The sequence below is a fragment of the Fukomys damarensis genome, unplaced genomic scaffold, assembly GCF_012274545.1.
Source record: "Fukomys damarensis isolate Sample0158 unplaced genomic scaffold, DMR_v1.0_HiC HiC_scaffold_31, whole genome shotgun sequence".
Classification (NCBI taxonomy): Eukaryota; Metazoa; Chordata; class Mammalia; order Rodentia; family Bathyergidae; genus Fukomys; species Fukomys damarensis.
The window spans coordinates 11,810,488-11,829,861 of NW_022900943.1; the positions used below are offsets into that span (position 1 = coordinate 11,810,488).

General features: G+C 40.1%; 1 long non-coding RNA gene across 1 annotated transcript; it reads left to right on the forward strand.

Moving 5' to 3' along the window:
• The first annotated feature begins 6 nt into the window (after positions 1-6).
• On the forward strand, positions 7-18,863 carry LOC104852876. Its single transcript, XR_777610.2, has 2 exons — positions 7-1,272; positions 18,678-18,863. It is a non-coding gene; the product is annotated as an uncharacterized LOC104852876 (long non-coding RNA).
• Positions 18,864-19,374: the final 511 nt, after the last annotated feature.

A 19,374-nucleotide genomic window follows, 5' to 3' on the forward strand; every position in this document is an offset into this window, starting at 1 on the left:
GAGGCCTCGGCCCGGCCCTTTCGTTGCCGCCTTCGCCTTCGCCTTCCGCGCGAGGCCTGCCCTGGGCCTAAGCCCGGCGGGTTTGCGGAAACCGCCCTAGGCGAGACGGAGCCCACTCTTCCTAGGCAGGAGGACTGCAAGGACCCGACGGAGGAGAGCGGGAGAAAGCCCAGCCTAGCGCTGCTAAACCGGGGCCTGTGTGAGAGAAAAGCCTTCCTGAGGAGAAAGCGCACGGGAGCAAACGCAACGCGCTGTACCTGACGAGTATTTCAGGCCCGTGCTTAATTGGGGTCCATAAAGGTAGAGCAGCATGTTTGTAGTAATGTTCAAATACCGTAGTTGCACAGACCAGGTTAGTGGTATCATTAAAAAAGAAAAAGATGGCCCGAGCGAGAAGAATAGAAAAGAAATGAAATACACATACGTAATTTAAGTCTCTGCCCTTGCGGAAAATTTCACATTCAGCTGGAAACTAAATATAACTCAGCGTGTCGTCTCATATGTAACCAAAGCAAATACTGAGTATTCATTACATATGTAAATGAGATAACAGCTATACCTAAAGAACATTTCTGATCTGCCCCAAAAATTGAAACCTATTTGCAATTACAAGGTTATGTCCCTGTGGTGTTATAACTTTTCTTTCCGGTTCAGTGCTCAGAGAATTGGGCTAGTATTTAGCAAAAACATGAAAGAATATTTTAATACTAAACAGTCTAATCGTGGTTAGAGCCTGTATTACAGATGTAAAGAGGGGCTAGACTTAGCAGGAAGCTTAAAATAGGTGTACATGACCTGAGTGAGATGGTATGTTGTAATCGGCGGCAGTGTGTAAATCTGTTCAGTTTACAGATTGAGACTGACCAGAATTGCAATCCGTGTGTGTGTGTGTGTCCCAATGTACCCGGGATTGAACTCAGGAGCTTTTGCTTGCAAGGCAGGCGCGGTGCCACAACTACATCCCCAGCCATTGCTACTTATTTAAATATGATCTTGGACAAATTTCGTGTTTCCACTTCCTCCTTGTAAGAGTGCTTGTAACACCTAATGAATATAAAATGCTTGGCTTAGTGCTCTTTCCTCAATAGTACACAGTAAAGTATTTTACTGCTCTTGTTATGAAGATTTAGATAAGCAGAGGAGGCCCAAAGAAGAGGGAATACTTAAAAGACAGAAAATTCATGCAGTATGTATTTTCTTTTCAGAAAAGACTGCATATCAGAAGTTGATTAAATCGAGAGGGGCAGAGTGTGAAAATTAGCATTCAAAGAAGTAAGTCTCGGGGAGATACAATTTTTTAAAAGAGTGCATTGATATGATTAAAGGACTATTTGGAGAGGGCAGGAGAAGTATAGAAGGATGCCTTAGGGGAGAAGTAAAGGGCCAGGAGAGGTGGAAAAGAGATTGTTGACTGAGAGCTAGAGGAGAGGCAATTGTGTCCTTTTGGCTGAAGTTAGTGGCAGTAAAAGAGGAAAGGATATATCCTGGAATAGTTTGGGAAATAGAACTTCTAAGACTTGTGGTATATTTGGATGTGAGGGATGGGGAAAATGCTGACAGTAACTCTTAAGTGTCTAGGAGACTTAAGTGGATGGGCTGGGTATATGATACTCAATAAAAGTGTAAGAGGAAGCAAGCTGGAGAAATTCATAGAGTTTCATTTGTGTTGTATCATCGTTTGTTTTGTTTTTTTTGGTCCTGGGGATTGATGTCATATTTGAAATGCATCCAAAAATATACAGTTCCTAGATTGGAGATGTCTTTACAGTTGAAAATACAAGTCCAAAGTATTAAAATAGGAAAGTTCTGAAAGGGATTGATCAAGACTTGTATTCAATCCTGTGAGATTTATGCTACTAAATATGGTGGGACTCTAATGGAACATTTAAAACTTTGGAGACTTGGAGAAAATGTTATCAACTGGGAAAGGCACAAGAGAAGCTTCTGAGTGATGATAATATTCTAAGAGAAATAATACCAGTGGCCATAGGGATATATGTGCAAAACTTTCTTGAACTATATACACTTTATGATGTGTTCGCTTTAAATAGTAAAGGTTTATATATGCCTATAGTTATATGATTGCATAGAGGTCCTTCTTAGAAAAAGTAGGCTTTTAAATTTCTGCTGATGAATAAATGAAAAAATAAATTATATCCCTGGTTTCAAGATTGATCTGTATAGAGATATTAAAAAGGAAGAGCAAGGGCTGGGCATCGTGATGCACTCCTGTAATCCCAGCACTTGGGAGGCTGAGGCAGGAGAATTGCTGTGAGTTTGAGACTAGCCTGGGCTACATAGTTCCAGGTCAGTCTCGACTACATAGTGAGACCCTGTCTCAAAAACCACAAAAAAAAAAAAAAAAAAAAAAAAAGAAGGAAGAGCAAGGGCCAGGGATGTAGCTCAGTGGCCCAGCACCTTACTGGCAATCACAAGGTCCCGAGTTCAATTCCTAGTTCCAAAAATAAATAAAAAGGAAGAGTATTCTTTTTATCCTTTCAGAGATTAATTGGTTCAGTGGAAGAATTTGATTTGGTCAAAAGTAATAAGAGCTAAATTTAAAATCTACAAGTTACAGCGAGGCATGTTGGCACATACCTGTAATCTCAGCACTTAGGAGGCTGAGGCAGAAGGACTGCCACAACTTGGAGGCTAGCCCCAGCTACCTAGTGAGTTCAGGGTCAGCCTGCACTACAAAGTGAGACTGTCTCAAAAAAAGAAAAAATAAAATAAAATTTACAGGTTATAGCTGGGTGTAGTTATACATAACTGTAAATCCCTAGTATTGCAACAGCAACAACAAAACAGACATGAAATGCAATGAGACAGTGTTGAGACAATTGCAACCTCCACACTGGGCTGCTGTGAAATTTACCAGATTAGTCTAAAATCCTTAATTTCAGTCTCCTGCAAATTGTCAGGACATGAACAAAAGGTATAGAAATATTCTTCCAGAGCATAATACACGTGTCCTGTAGTCCAGTTGGCAATGGAGTCCTTGATCCCAAATGAAACCTTCTTATCCTGGTTTTTACCATCCTCCTTTTTGTCAGCATTCTGATTTTCTGAGCTCTTACCAGAATCTCTAATCCAGCCCATTTTACAGAATTCTAGGACTGCTTCTCCAGCCAACATCTTCAAAAAACAGACATGAGGAGAAATGTTGAGCAACCTCAACATTGGGCTGCTATGAAATTTACCAGATCCAGGCTTCTGAAACAAATGGTCAGAACCACAGTTAGTGTCACAGCAATAATCCCACTCCTGCTACCAAAGTTTTAGTCATATTCCTCAATTTTGGGACACAAGACTCAATACCCATAATTTAAAGGAAAGGGAGATCATTTCAGCTCATATTTATAGCCTATATTTGACTGATTCCAAGGCAAGGTGGCATGGCAGAGGGCATAGTGGAGGTAATGTTCCTTGTGTCATGGTAGCCAGGAAGCAGAGCGCAAAGGAAGGAACATTTGGGAAGAAGATACACCCTACCAGGTCATGCTCCTGGTGACTCACCTCTTCCAGGCTCTACCTCCAAGTATGCATTTAGCTGAAGCACTTCCTTGATTCGATCACCTTTCAAAAGCCCTGCCTATGAGTGTGGAGAGCAAACATTTAGTGCAATATTCATTATATAATTTATATCCTTTTCCAATAACAGCTGTCACTGAAGCTGTCACTGAGCCTGAGGCCGTGACAGAGGCCATGACTGAACAAGACTGATAAGTGGGGAGAGCCCATGAAGAATGGGTCATGGGTGTGTGTGTGTGTGTGTGTGTGTGAGTGAGCTGCCCCCTGATATAAGCACCTGTAAGACCTCGTGTGTGAAGTAATGTAATGTAATAGATAAGCCCGAATCAGTGCCACACAGACATAAGAACAGTATAAAAGAGAGAGTGCAGAAAACCAGCTCATCTCACTTGGTGACCAGGAGACTTGGGGGCCACTGACTGCATATGTGATCTTGTACGAGGTCACAGCCAAGACTCTGACCCACGACATTGGGAGGCAAGGACACTGGCCACAGCCCACACTGACCTGCAAATCACCTTACAGGAGAAGAAAGTCACACTCCTCGGATCTGTGCGGGTACAGGAAGTGGCAACTGACAGGTGGTAGTTAGTAGACGTGTGCATTGTGTGATTAAAGGCATTCAGAAAGGCATTTGGCGTCTGCCCCTTATTACTACCTTTGCTCCCTGATCCCGACAGTGAGCACATGAGACTTTGGGGCTATCCAGATATCAACCATAATGTGGCAACTGAGGAAACTCTGGCACTCTCTATGGCTGATGAAAAGTCCAAGGAAGAAGTCAGTGTGGGAACAATGGTCATATTACTGTAATTTAAAAGTGATGGGAAAGAGGCTGGGGATTTAGCTCAGTGGTTCCAGAGACTGATTCGCAAGTGCAAGGACCCAAGTTCTATCCCCAGTACAAAAAAAAAAAAGTGATGGGGCAGGATAGTTCTATGGTGCTGTTTAAGATTAGGGGGACATTCTACTTAGTAAACTAATGAAAGCCTGATATAAATGATGGGATTTGTCAGTGAGAACAACCAGATTCTAATTTCACATGCAGCAGTTGATGAAATGGATGCCCTTGCACAGTTGGGAATGGAGGGTGAAGATGCAATTGATGCACTGAAGCAGCAGACAAGAGATGTCTACTAAATAGGGAAACTGCTACTTTACTCCAGAACTATTCTTACAGACCAGGAATATTTTCTCAATTAGAGAAACTATTTTAGTTTCACGACTTCCTGATTACTATAGTAGTCTCTTTTCTTTTTCTTTCTTTCTTTCTTTCTTTTCTTTTGTACGGGGGATTGAACTCTGGTCATTGCACTTGCAAGGCAGGTGGTGGAACCACTGAGCTAAATCCCCGGTCCATCTCTATTCTTTTTTATCCCCATTTCCATTCCTTTATTGTACAGAAAGTAACTGGTGTATGTGTACAAACACATTGCTTTGTAACTAATTGACAAGGATATGTTTTGGTTGACATATAATAGAGATGGAATGAGGGAAAATACTAGTTCTGTGAAAATATCTCCTTTGTGCATTAGTGGTATGCTCATTCAGCTCTTGTCTTTATATTTCAATAAGTTATTTTGCTTTCACTGCTTTAACAACAATGAAACAATAAAAAAATGCTTGGATACCTGTTTGGCTGGAGAATTTTAATATTTTTCATTCATCATGGTAAAGCCAAGGACAATTTTATAATTTTTTGTACATAGCTATTATATGTAGAGAATCTATCTTTAGTTGTGGGTAAATTACTCTAAAACAATCACAGATGGTTTTCTCTTTAGGTAAGACATCTTGATTTTTAAAGTAAACTTCTTGCTTTAAAAGTTTTGTAATGAAAATGACAACCACAACTGTCTGATTTTATATATGTATGTATGTATGTGTGTATGTATTTATTTTGGGACAGGGTCTCACTGTGTAATTCAGTTTCGTTGGCCTTGAACTCACTAGCCCAGTCTGGACTTGAAGATGTTTAGTCCTTGCGGGGGGGCAGTATTTGAGGTTAAACCTGGGGCACTCAGCCACTGAGCTATATATCCCAGACTTTTAAAATATTTTATGGTGATACAGAATCTCACTGAATTGCCCAGACTGACTCATAACTTGTGATCCTCCTGCTTCAGCCTCCTAAGTAGCTGGGATTACAAGCTTGTGTCATGCCTAGATTCCCTCCCTCTTTTTTTTTTTAAGGTGAAGCAATAGATGAAAACAAATTATAAAGCAACGAGTACACAATCATTCAAAATTTTTACTCCTTTTCCAATCATTTACTCCCACTTTGATAACATTTATATGCTTGTTATTTGCCTTTACAATACATCAAAAGTATTCAAATTGTTTTCCCCAGCAAGAACTTGTTTCTTTTCATTTACATACTATTGAAGAAATAACATAATTACAAAATAAGTATAATAAGCATTAAAAATTTTAAGCACCCAACTGACTTTTTTTTTTTTTGGTACCAGGGATTGAACTCAGGGCCTTGTGCTTGCAAGGCAGGCTGCAGAACCACTGAGCTAAATCCCCAGCCCTATTTTTTTTTGGTTTTTTGAGCCACAGTCTCACTATGTAGTTCAGACTACTCTGGAACTTACTGTGTAGCCCAGGCTGGTCTCGAACTTGCAGTGATCTTGCTGCCTCAGCCTCCCAAGTGCTGGGATTACAGGTGTGCGCCACCACGCCCAGCCACCCAACTAACACTTGATAAACAGTTCAAAATATCCAGAGCAAATCCAAGAGTAACCTACTTGCATCAGAGGTTCAGTGGGCCCCGGGTACCACATGTTTTATAGAAAGAACAGAGGGTGAAATGATTCTGGTGACTAAGTCAACTCAGCATTAGTTCAGAGAGTTTCCATTTAACTTACCTGGAAAGTTATTGATTTGCCCTGTCAGAAACAGTATATGAGAGGTCTTCTACCCTAGTTCTCAAACTTTAGTGTTCATCAGAATCACTTAAGAGTTTATTAAAAATCCAGATTTATTTTTTGAGACTGGATTTCACTATACAGCCCAGGCTGGCCTTGAACTCACAGCCATCTGCCTACCTCAGCCTCCCAAGTGCTGGGATTACACACATGCACCACCATGCCTGGGCAAAAAATATAGATTTTTGATATATTATCCCAACAGATTTTAATTTGGGTTAAGTCTTAAGACTCTGCAAAGTATCATTCTACGTATTTCTTAGGCAAGTGATAAAAATATTAATAGAAAGATAAAATAATATACTATGCTTCTCATTTGTCCATAGATACTTATAATGAAATTTAAGTATTATTAAAAATCAAAAATGGAAATAAAATCTTTGTAAATAGGGGAGGTTGGAAGGGGTGCAGGGAGGGCAGGGGTATGGGGAAATGATGAGAACCAAGACCTGTCATGTAAAGGTACAAGATCTCAATGATGAGTGTAACTGTACTGTATACTTAAAAAGTACCGATAAACTCAATGAAAAAAAAATCCAGATAATTTGTCCTGTTTATTCAGCTTATGAAAAAAGACTCCTAGGAAAAGAAATTACTTAGTCCTTTTTAATGAGAGAGATTTTGAAAATCTATTATTTAAATTTCTTAAAATCCATTGAGGCTGCATGTTTGAAAAGTCTAAATACATCTTAGCAGTAGTATAGATTTCCTGAGTCATACCAGGTGGTTTTTTTTCACAGAGTTGGATTAGGATTTGGAGGGAATTACAATTCTTGACTATCATATTGAACAGTTTCAGAGTGGAAAACTTAGTTTTTACATAGTCCACTAAACTGAATCCAATTCTACAGCCAAGTAAGTGGAATTTGTTCTCTAAAAACCACATCTCTAATAAGACAATGAAATTAAAATCTCATTTATAATCCATAACGCCTGCTACCTCCTAAACAATAGCCAATATCCATTTCTCTTTGAAAGTAGAAAACTAGCACTCATTTACTACCTCCTTTGGTGGTCCAGGGACTTATTCCATCTTGACTAAACTGCAATGTGTAGCTCCCAGTGCCTTGCATGGATACGTGCTTTTCTTACTGTCTTGTCAAGTTGAGGGGATGGAATTCAACTATGAAGAAAGATCCTTTCCTTTCTGAAGGGAGTGTTTTTTAAGAATATCCTTGCCAAGCTAGGCCTCTAGGAAACTGATCTGGCATGGAGAGCCAGGGCTGGCCTGCTGGAATCAATGGATTTAAGAAGGAAAAGAATGCTTAAGAGTCAGGGCAGAGTTCAAATCTGAAAAGACTACTTTTGTGGCCCTAGGAAGCTGAAGTTGGGGGCCTTATCATAAGATGCCTAATGCTTCATCTGTTAGGCAGGAAATACTAAACACTCCAGCCTTCTCACAGAAGAACGGGACAAAATATACATGAACATCCTCTGAAAGTCCAGGATACCCCTGCGTAGGACATTTCGTTTTCACCCTAGGAAACAATAGATTGATATCACAGGGTCTCTTAGTGAAGTTTGACAGACAATGGATTAACATTAATTGAGGACACACTAAGTGAAGTGTAAATACTGAATTGTCTCTCTGGTGTGAGAAATTAAAAGTATAAATGAGCACCAAAATGTATAATAAATAATGTGAAATAGGAAACAAAGGTTCAAAGGGGAAGAGAAAGTGGGGGGTAGAAAAAATATGAGAAAGAAAAAGTGGGAACAAAGCTTTTGTAAGTAGGCAGGGGTGGAGGGTGGAAGGGAGGAAAGGGGAACAGGAAAGAAGAAGAACTAAGATGTATCATGTACAGGTACAAATTCCCAAAGCCGAATGTAATCATAATGTACACCTAAAATGTACCAATAAACTTAATTTAAAAAACATTTATCAATGCTTTTCTATACACATCTTTTCATCTAATATAACATTTAAAATACTTGAAATAAAAGACAAAGTAAATGAAAGGTAGCAGAAGGCACTAGCTTTGTAAGATTTGCTTTTACATTTATGGTATGGGATTTCTACACTAGAGAATTGGCTGATGTCAGATAGCAATGAATATCAAACACCACTGTCCTTAGTTCATGGATATCATGACAATTTCTTTAATCAAATTTTGGCTTCCATAAGCCCTTTCTTTGGCTAAGTCTCAGTCTCGGCCTATGAGGTCTGCAGATTCTCTCTACACAAAGGATTTCATCTTTTTCCCCTTCCCTGGCCTCTACACACACACACAAGACTTGAACAAACTTTAGCATGGTTTCTGCAACTCGAGGTCATGTCCTGGGATACATACATCATCCCCCCATCCTTCCCTTCTTAAATTGCAACTTGAAAAAGCTCAAGGCTGTTGAGAGTTTACTGTGTTACATCCAACACCTGAAGCCTGGACCCCAATCTGCCAGTCTGTGGGAGCTTAGGAACATAATTTAGATAAGTGCCAGTTAGCTAATCAAAGTAACAACCCCCCACCTCTTCTCTCTCTCTCTCTCTCTCTCCCTACCTCCATCTCTCCCCTCTCTGTCTCTCCCTACCTCCACGCCCTCCCTCTGGTGTTAGTTTTTCACAGGGTCTCACTATGTGGCCTCAGTGGCCTTGAACTTGTGATCCTCCTGTCTCAACCACCTGGCTAGCTGGTATTATAGGACTGAAACACCATGTTCAGCCCTACCTATTTTTTGCAGTTTTCCACTTCCCTACCTCTGCTAATCTTCCTCCAAATCCCTCATTTTATTTATTTTTATAGTTCTGAGGATTAAATCTAAGGCCTTAGCACTTAGGTACATTATTATTATTTTTTTTTATTTTTTTTATTTTTATTTTTTTGGTACCAGAGATTGAACTTGAGTCCTCACACTTGCGAGGCAGGCAGCGGAACCACTGAGCTAAATCCTCAGCCCAAGGTACATATTTTGAAACAGGATCTTACTACATTGCTAAATTTGGCCTTCAATTTGAGATCCTCCTGCCTCAACCTCTGGAGTAGCTGGGATTACAGCCATACTCCACCAAGCCAGGCTTTCATTCTCCCCCTTAAAACACCTGGTCATTTCTACATGCACTGAAATTGAGTTCAGTTCACCCTGGACTCTTTTTTTTTTCATTAGTTGCTAACTAAAATATTTTTATTTCCTTTAATTACTATCCAGCTCTGTTTCTCTTTGTTACTTTTCATAATAAGTTCTAGTGGCTATAGTGGTGAGACAACACCTTCCCCTCATTTGTGCTAGTGATTACACCGGACCTAGATTTGTGCTTTAATGAATCCTTTCAACCTCCTGGGTTCCATAGTTCTTGGCCATTTAAAGAAAAAAAATCTAGGGAGCTGGGTGTGGTGGTGCACGCCTGTAATCCCAGCACTTGGGAGTCTGAGGCAGGAGGATTGTTGTGAGTTCAAAACTGGCCTGGGCTACACAGTTCCAGGTCCATCTCAACTACAGAGTAAGACCCTATCTCAAAAAACCAAAAAAAAAAAAAAGAATCTAGGGCTGGGATTTTGGCTCAGTGGGTCCTCTGCCTGCCTTGTAAGTGCAAGGACTGAATTTGATGCCCGGTACCAAAAAAAATCTAGAGCCCCGTTTGATTCATCTGTAACCAATGGACAAGGAATTGCAAGGACATTCTGCCATATGGGGCAAATATAACCAAAGAAAGATAGGAAATGAAGGAATCATCAGGGAAATTTCTCATCCTTCTTTTCCCCCAAGAGATAATTTCAAGGCACAGTGGCTTATGGGGCCCTTCTAGAGAGGTTCCATGACACGGATCAGTTAGTAGCTAGCGTAGTAATGCCTTTTGTCCTCCCTCGCCCTATTTTCTTTCCCTCCCTCTTGTTTCTTTGGGATTGCAACCTCCCACCCAGTAAAGCCTTGACACAAACATTTTGCCTCAGGCTCTGATTTTTAGGGAATTGAGGTTAAGAAAATGGACTCAGGAAGTAGCCATAAAAAGCAAATTCAACAAAAGGGATTTCAACTGCTTGCCTGACTGAAAACAGAAGGGACTTCATTGCTGATGGATATAATAATCCCTTGCAATAAGATCACAATTGATGAAAAAGATACATGGCATTGAGAGATCAATATGAAAAATAATAATCCCAAGGTTTATAAGATGGGTTGACTGTGTTTGGTGGCAAGGTAAATCTTATATAAAGAAAATGGTACTATCAGGGCAGCTAATTGCCAACTTATAGGATCCTCTGAATAGGTCTCTGTCACTGCCAGGCTTAGAATTGAAGGGGTTGAAAATCAAATTCAGATTCTAATGATAAGGAGAGTAGAGATGCAAAAAAAAATTTGCAGCTTCAATAAATATATTAAATTCAAGGCTCAGATGGTGAAGCAGGCACAAAAACCTATCAAAGATGAAAATGTCTGAATAGATAAAAATCAAGAATCCTGAAATGAAAATTCCCTGAATATTTCTGAGCCAATGGAATCCACCTGCTACTGATTACCCACAGAGAACAGCTTTTTCTTGCCTAAAGATGGTGCAATCACCTCATCTGCACAAGTTGCCTAGCAGTATGATACTTGTACTATACTTCTCAAAAGCTGCCTCCCCTCTCCCTGATTGTTTTCAGGCCAGTGACTTGGATCATATTTCAGTACAACCTGAGAGGGAAGGTACAGTCCCTCTTTGGAAAAGAATAGCTTACCTATAAAAAAAAAAAAGGTAGATTCTGGCCATTAATTACCAATAGGAAACAGGAACATGTTGTAGGAGTGAGATTTGAGGGTATCTGATTGGGAGAAGGACATACATCTGCACAGCGGAGAATTCTCTAGTGTGGCATAGTCTCTCAGGATTCAGTATCTAAATACATTGACAAGTTGACCCCTTGAAACTTGAAAATAACAATAGCTTAGAATATGTGAGGTGAAGTTACCGGAAGTCTTGACATTATATTGAGCAAATGGGGCATATGGATCAGGAAACTAAGGATATTAGAATAGTTTACCTGAGAACGTGTTATTATGTTCCCTGAAAGGAACCAGGAGACAGTCTTGTCACTAAGAAAACTGAAAATATTCTAGTGCTGGATACATTAGTTTCTGTAGGAAGCTTGGTGGTAACTAACTGTTCTCTGCAAGTCAAGCTAGCAGATGTGGCCATGAAATTAGGCTGCCTAATATTGATGAGTGTGATGGGATTCGAGAATGACAGAGACCAGTGGCAGGATTTAATTACCAGATGCAAAATGGATATAATTATTGTAATTGGCATCAAATCCAGAGTGCCAATTAGAGTTCTTTGACCTACATGGGTGTGCGGCAATTTTAGGGAAAGATATTTAGGGAACTGATCAGGATATTGCTTGATTTACATGGATAAAAAACAAAAAGCATTAAGAGCTGGCAAGCGGAAAGTTGCAATGGGAAAACCATTCGGTGTCAAGAATTGAAATGATTTCCAGACCCAGAGTTCTTTGGTTGATTGGGTGACAAGGTCCTCTTTGGGAGAACGTGGCAATGCCACCAAAGTAAATGCTCTATCCTTCCCTAAAAGGACTTTTGGCCATTTAACAGTGTAACTGTGCCAGGGATAGGGGAGAAAAGCTATGTTTTTCAAGTCTGTTGGATTTCAGCTCTCTGCTGGCACTGATATTATCCCAAATGCCACCTTGATTCTCCAATTAGAATGGGGGATATGGTAGCTAGGTGATAAATGGGGTTTTATTCCAAATTCAATTCACAATAGAACTAATGAGTCAACCAGCCTGCCCTGTAGTTATTCCCTCGTCTTTGAATATATACATGGTTAGGTATCAGTTGAAATAGATATCAGAATTGTTCCATATTTCTTGTACCATGTGAATTGAGGACCAGTGGAGGTGTCAGTAAGCCGTGCTGCTGTCACCACCTTCAATCAAGAAGGTGCCAAAGAAGAAGGAAAAGGAGAAGGAAGGGGAGCAAGAGAGGGAGCAGAAAATTAGCTCGTGTGGTGGCGCCTGCCTATACACAATTGCTGCATTTAGAAGGCTACTGCAGGAGGATTGTGAGTTCAAGGCCGGCCTGGGATACACAGTGAGACTCCTATCTTAAAAAAAATGTAATTTAAATATAATCTTACCCCAGAAAGGGTTGCGATTATTAACATGGTTATAAGACACGAAAGATGTATTTACACTGAGTGTGTAGGGGTGTTCCTCATGTTCTCATTCCATTCACTACTCTGCTTTTCTAAAAACCAGATGGATCATGGCAGATGATGGTGAGCCACCATGGGCTCAGTGCCACTGTAGTCCCAGTCACGGCTGATGGGTGATTTATTCTCTAGCATTTGCTATGTAGGACCACTTTAATGGGTGTTTTTCTTCTAATTTCCAATCAATAGGGAGAATCAAAATCAATTTACCTTACAAGGCAGAAACAGCATGGAGTTAGTACCCTGTGGTGCAAATTTTACCAATGGAAAGGACATAGAAGAAAGCTGACAGATAAATTGTTTGCCTTTCAAATTTTCCAAGATATGGTAATTTGAAAGTGGCATTGAAGATATCTCACCTTATCGAGAAACTTGTTAGGTCCCCTTAAAAAGTGTGGCCAGCTCAGTAAACACAAACTTGAAGAGTATTGATTGCCTTTTTTTCCTTCTCTGGCTCACTTGCCCTTTACCCCTCACTCTCGCCTCCTGGGGCTGAGTCTTCAATAAAGAATTAGCTCAGCACTTGCTTTGTGTTCTGTTTTCTCGAATTTCTGAACTAAGAAAGTGGCCCTCACACTCTTTTTACCCAGCTAGGTAAGCTGAAATAAGTTTTGAAAGACCGCATTTCTCTCCACTCTTTCTATTAAAATTAATAGAGAGGATGAAGTAAAAAAAAAAATCTAGAAGTTAAACATTGATGGCATTTAAAAATACTTCCAGAATAGCTGGACACAGCGGTATACAACAGCATTGCCAGCAGCCTGGAATGTTGCAGCAGGATGATCACAAGTTTGACTCCAGCCTGGGCAACTTAATGACTTACTGAGATCTTGTCTCAAAATTTAAAAGAGGCTAGGGATGTAGCGAAGGTCCTGGGTTCAATCCAGAGTACTGAAAAAAACTGTTTCCACAACAGAATTATAATTTTTTTTCCTGTAATAACCAGCTAGATGTCTTAGCCTACAAATTAATTTACTATTCCTTAATAAAAGTGATATTGTTTGGATCTATAGACCTTTTTGAATAGCCAGGTAGCATTTCATTATAGTTACTTACATTTATCATTTGATATGTGTCAGCAAACCAGTGTTCATGAGCAACTCTTTCTAAGCTAGCAAATAATAGGGCCAGGGATTTAGCTCAGTGGTTCTGCTGCCTGCCTCGCAAGCACAAGGTCCTGAATGCGATCCCCAGTACCCCCCTCCAAAAAAAGATAGCAAATAATAATTTTTCAAATCTTGTATTGTGACTTAGAAAATATTTTAAGGAGACCATCAATGATAAAATTTCTGTTGTAGCTTTAGTTAGCAGCCAGTTTGTGAAATACTGAGTTTAACCCTTAAGCAGTCCTTAAGTTTAATCCTGAAGCAATGGGTATACAGAATTAGAAGACCTAGAGCAGGACCCTGGACTTTTAATAGAAAGGCAAGAATAAAGACCTTTGGGGAAAAACTTGAGTTCTGAGATTTGCAGGATTTCTGGTTTAATGCTTTAATGAGTTAAACTTCTTTGCACAGATGGAGGTACATATTGCCTTTAACGCTTTTTTCTTAGGTAGAACTAGCCAAACATGTTGGGTAAGTTTATTTCTCTGTCCAATATTCATTTTATATTTCACTATATTCCATAATTTGCTATATAGCACAGTCTAGAGATGTACATGCCAGGAAGATTGTTTCCTCAAGAATAGCCTGAGAGAAGAGGTCCTTGCAAGCCCTAGAACAGTCTTGTGTCTACTTCAGCAGAGCATCCTAACTGTACTCTAGAAGAAACAGGAGATACTGGATCCTGATAAGAATGTCCTCTGGATTATGGACCTCATCCTGAGAGGAGGGGATTTACTGCGGAGGGCTAAATGGGTACCAGAGCTTGACGTGATCAAAGAACAAAAAACTAGTAAAGCTGGCTGGAAGTAAACATGGGAGGCCATCCATAGTAGTGAGAGTAAGATTGATGAGCCAGGCCCCAGAGTCTATTATTTTGTATTTTTGTTTTATTAGTATGGTTTTTCTTCAGTAAGGCTACATTTCTATCCACAGCACTTTAAATGGGAACTAACTTGGGACATTGTATAAAACATGTATGTAAGCTAAGTGTGGTGGTCCATGTCTGTAATTCCAGCACTCTGGGAAGCTAAGGCAGGAGGATCACAAGTTCAAGCCCAGCCTTCATAATTTAGTGATACCCATTCTCAAAAATTAAAAAAATTAAAATGGTGGGAATTTAGCTCAGCACAAAGGCTTTCACGTCAATCCTCAGTACTACAGGAATATATATGTCTGTATATTCATTCAAAGCTTTGGAACAAACAGGAAGGAAGACCTTCTGAAAGAAGGTCAGGAAGTGAATGAGATTTCATGTAGTCTGTTGTCAAGCAGGGGTTGCAGTAGGTCAAAGTATGAGGATACAGCCAGTGTCACATAATAGCCCCAAGGAAGGAGCTTTTCTATGCTATGATTCACTGCTGCACACCCATAGGCTTAAGGATGGAAACAAGACCTGTTCCAACTAACCTGAGAGAGGATATAAAAAGCTTCATTCTTTGCCATGAGGCTGACAAATCTGTCCATCTGTCCAGACAGACTTTGTTTTCATAGTTTATTTGCCCTATGAATATCCTGTGTTCTCTCTCTCTCTTTTTTTTTTTTTTTTTTTTTTTTTTTTTTTTTTTTGGTACCTGGGATGGAACTCAGGTAGTTGCACTTGCGAGGCAGGTGCTGGAACCAGTGAGCTAAATCCCCGACTGGGTTCTTTATAGAACTGTACTTGGACATCTTCAGTTGTTCCCTACCTTCTTATAAACTGAATTCCCATTTTCCTGATTCTCAAGTTCTGGTTCTTTGAGCCAAACCTCTGGCCTTTGGATTATGTGTTAGCTCTTCAATGAAAGCTTTCTTTAATAGATTCTGACTCAGTTGGCCCATCTGACCTCCTGATGCTACATGGCATGCACTGTTCTAGTTCTGACCATTTGGAATCTAACTTCCACCCTAACTAAAACAATCTATACCTCCAGACAAGAAGAAATCTTGTCATGAGCTACGAGATTCAGTGCAACCTATTTTGTTTCCCTGATAAGGCAACGGTTTTGCTTCACTTTAGTCCTCGAGCTTAGGGTATGTGAAGTTAGAGAAGAAAACTCAGAACAAGGATAAGTTCCTGAGGATCTTCCCAATCAGCTGAAGGTGAGATGGAGGTACAGACTTCACTTTCACAGATGCTGGGGCTGGCAGCTGCGGTGGGAATCCAAGTCCATCTCGATTTATCCATCCAAAAAATTTACAGGCAAATTAACAGAACTCCCAGAAATCAACCATATTGTGTCATGAATGTCCAGAACTTTGGGAGAAGGGCTGATGGCTACAAACTGATTGCATTTCTAGCACACTGCATTTTTAGGAGACATGAGAGAACCTATCATCTATTTCTTAGAGGAGGGGTAATAAGGGTACCTTTGCAGTCCTGATAGGCATGGCTCATCTGTCGGGAGGAAAGGTAAATCTTTAGAGATTTACTGGCTAGCCTGGGGGACAGGAGTGCTGTCACCCAAGACTGAGCCACAGCAAGAAGAGGGGCATGTGTGTGTAATGATCTGGCTCAGTATGCTAGGCTTGAGTCTCCCAATATTAACAAGCTTCTGTACAAGGATAGAGGGGGACTAGCACAAAACTCAGCCTCCTCCTCCTCCTCCTCCTTTCTCTGTCTGTCTGTGCCTCTGTCTGTCTCTATCTCTCTCTCACACATGGTACCACAATGGTGAGTATGTGTGTGTGCAGGAATGTACATGGACATTCCCTCCCTGTCCATTTTGCGTGCCTTCATCCCAAGCAGGGTACATATATCCCTATAAGACATTATAGATGTTCTTTATGCATAGCTATAAGACATTGTAGCTGTTCTGTATTCATATTTTACAAAAGTATGTATTATTTTAATTTTAAGGTTGATTTTTTTTTAACTGCTTATAATATGGTATTTAAGAACACCTTCCTCAAGTAAGTGGCCTTCTTACAGAGAAAACTTTTGGAAGAGCGTTGTATATAGTGTTATACTATAAAGATGCCCCCAGGCAATCTGTGGTAATAATGGCCAAGGTTTAATGGTGATAGTAGTAGGAATTCCCCACTTAGGAAGCAGCAGAGTAGTTGAGATCTTGGAGCTGAGTAATGTGGACCTGAATTCAACTATCTTCTTTGCCATTTAGAAGCTGTGAACGTTTAAGCAATTTCCTTAATCTCTGTTTTAATTTCCTAATTTGTAAAATACAAACAACCATCCCTTTCTCTAAGGGCTTTAGTGAATGTCATGGCTGGCTTGAATGAAACCTTCACAAGCAAACATGCCATTCTCTACAAACAAAAGGACATAATCTCCCCAGCATAGAGAAGTCCAGTGTTGTCCATACCTGTGCTGACCATCCTTGGACCTGAGTCATAAACATTCCTTATGACCTTAGACACCTTTTCAACTTCTATATAAACCTAATTCCATTTCCAGCTAGCTCCTGATCTCTCTCTCTCAATGTCAGCCCATCCACACATGGATGAAATAAATTTAGTTCTTCCTGTCTAGCTGCTGAAATCTGCTCTCCATTCCAGTCTCTGTTCACACCTGGAAGGAAAAAAAGCTATTTTTCAAAGCCTGTCTCCAAGTAGCCTCACAGACGCCATTTATAACAGTGAGAATTAAAGGAAAAAAAAAACATATATGAAGCCCTTGGCACACAAGTACTCAACTTTGTAATCTAAAAGTTTATTGGATTTTATCAAAATTCTCAAACTTAGGAATGATCTTAAAATGTCTGTAGAACATTTCTTACATGTAAAAATATTTGTTGTGGAAGAGTCATACTAGCAGAGCCTATTTCACCTCTTGCTATTTTCAAACCATGATTGGTTTCTTTCTTTCCTTTTTTCAGAAAACTTACAGGGTTGGGGATGTAGCTTGAAGATAAAGCAAAGCCCTGGGTTTGAGCCTCAACATTGAGAAAAAGAAAGAAGTGGAGAAGCTTGAAGTATAGAAATATTTCTGTGTACTAGAAGCTGATCGCATTGTTTTGCTAAGCAACCCCTCGTCGAGGATAAATATGGTTTTGTGGCTAGCCAGCTTATAAACAAGCTAGAGCTCACTTAAGGATGGCATCGTTTCAGAATTAACTTTCAACTTCACTGAGGGAACACGATTCATTTCTCTGTCTCTCTCATATGCACATGTGCATGCACACACACATTTATACTAAAGTAGATAAAGTACAATTTTATAATATGAATTTAAATAAATTTAACTCTGAACTTCAGTAAAGGAAGGTACTTTTCTCAGATACACTTCAGTGGTTTTCATGATCAAAAAGCCCCATAAAACTAAAATTAGACTTCCTTTCAACTTTTACTTGTTCTCTTACTTTTCTAAGCAAGTGGGACACTGAACCTTTGCTTTGACTCAACAGGAATCAATAGATGTGCTGGTCAGAGACCTTTAAGACATGGCCAGAAAGAACAACACATTATTTGATCTTTGGAATAACAGAAAGGCAATATAACAAAATTCTCAAACAAAAAGAAACTAGAATCATTTATGTCCTATGAACCAAAGAGTCCCTAAAGACATCAGTGTAACTTCCTCTCTCATTAGAGAGTTGCACAAGCAATTGCCCCGTCAGATGGCAGCGTTCCAGTGGCTTTTTTTTAAAAAGTCATGTGCAACTCCAAATCCCTTTCCTGTAGTAGCCATTTTATATATGGTGGTTAGCTATGCATAACCCAATTGTGCTCTGTGTGGGAGCCCGGCCATGGCCCTCTAGGAGTTTGACATTTAAAAGGAAACTTCTTCACCTCTACACTCAAGGCATTGATACAATCTGTAACATCCTAGGACTCTGCTTGTTAAACTTGTTGCTGCAATGGGAGAAACTCAAGGAGACAGCCAAAGATCTGATGTTCTTTGAAAAGAGTCAGAAAATCCGGTCTTTGCATAAAAGATACAAATAGTTGCTTGGTGCTTCCTGTTGATGTGAACCTATAAAAGGAGCTGTTTCTGTGAAATAAATCAGACTTCTCTTGGTCTTCACTCAGGCTTGAGTGTTCTTTCCTTTCTCAATCCTCGCTCCCGGACTCAGGCGTGTACGTGTTGTGACGGCTGGACTGCCACAAGTGGCGCCGGAACAGGAACCTGAAGAACAGGGACTTGAAGAACAGGGACCTGAGTATCGAGGGATTCAGTGAAGGACACCGCTGGATAAAGAATAAAAGGAGATCTCGTCAAAAAGAAAAAAGAGGACCTTCAAAAGGAAGGCAAAAAGAGGAGCGGTGAGTTTTCTTGTAAATATTAAAAATGGGAGCAGGCAAGAGTTGCATGCTTTTTGTATATGTGCTTAAAGATTTATTGTGTGTTGGTGGTGCTAGAGTAGGGCACCAGCAATTGTGCAATTTATTAGAATTTGTAGAAATAGTTTGTCCTTGGTTTCCTTTTCTTTGCTTCAGTGTCTTTCTTTTCCTGTTAATGTCTGAATTGGTAATTTGTGATCCGGATCATTTTGGAGGCAGGGAGGGAGGTCCAGGCAGACGTGCTAGTGGACTCCCCGCAGCAGGGGCCGGAGAGGTCCTTTGCCCTTCTGGTAGGAACTTTGTCTCTCTGTTTATGGGGAGGGAGGTTGATTTTTTTCCCCCTCCTCAAGACCCTCTGGTCAGAGTGTTCTTCTGGTACTGGTTTCGGAAGAGGAGATTAAGGAGATTCCCCGACAGAGTCCCTGGTTCTTCTTTCGGTTTGGTT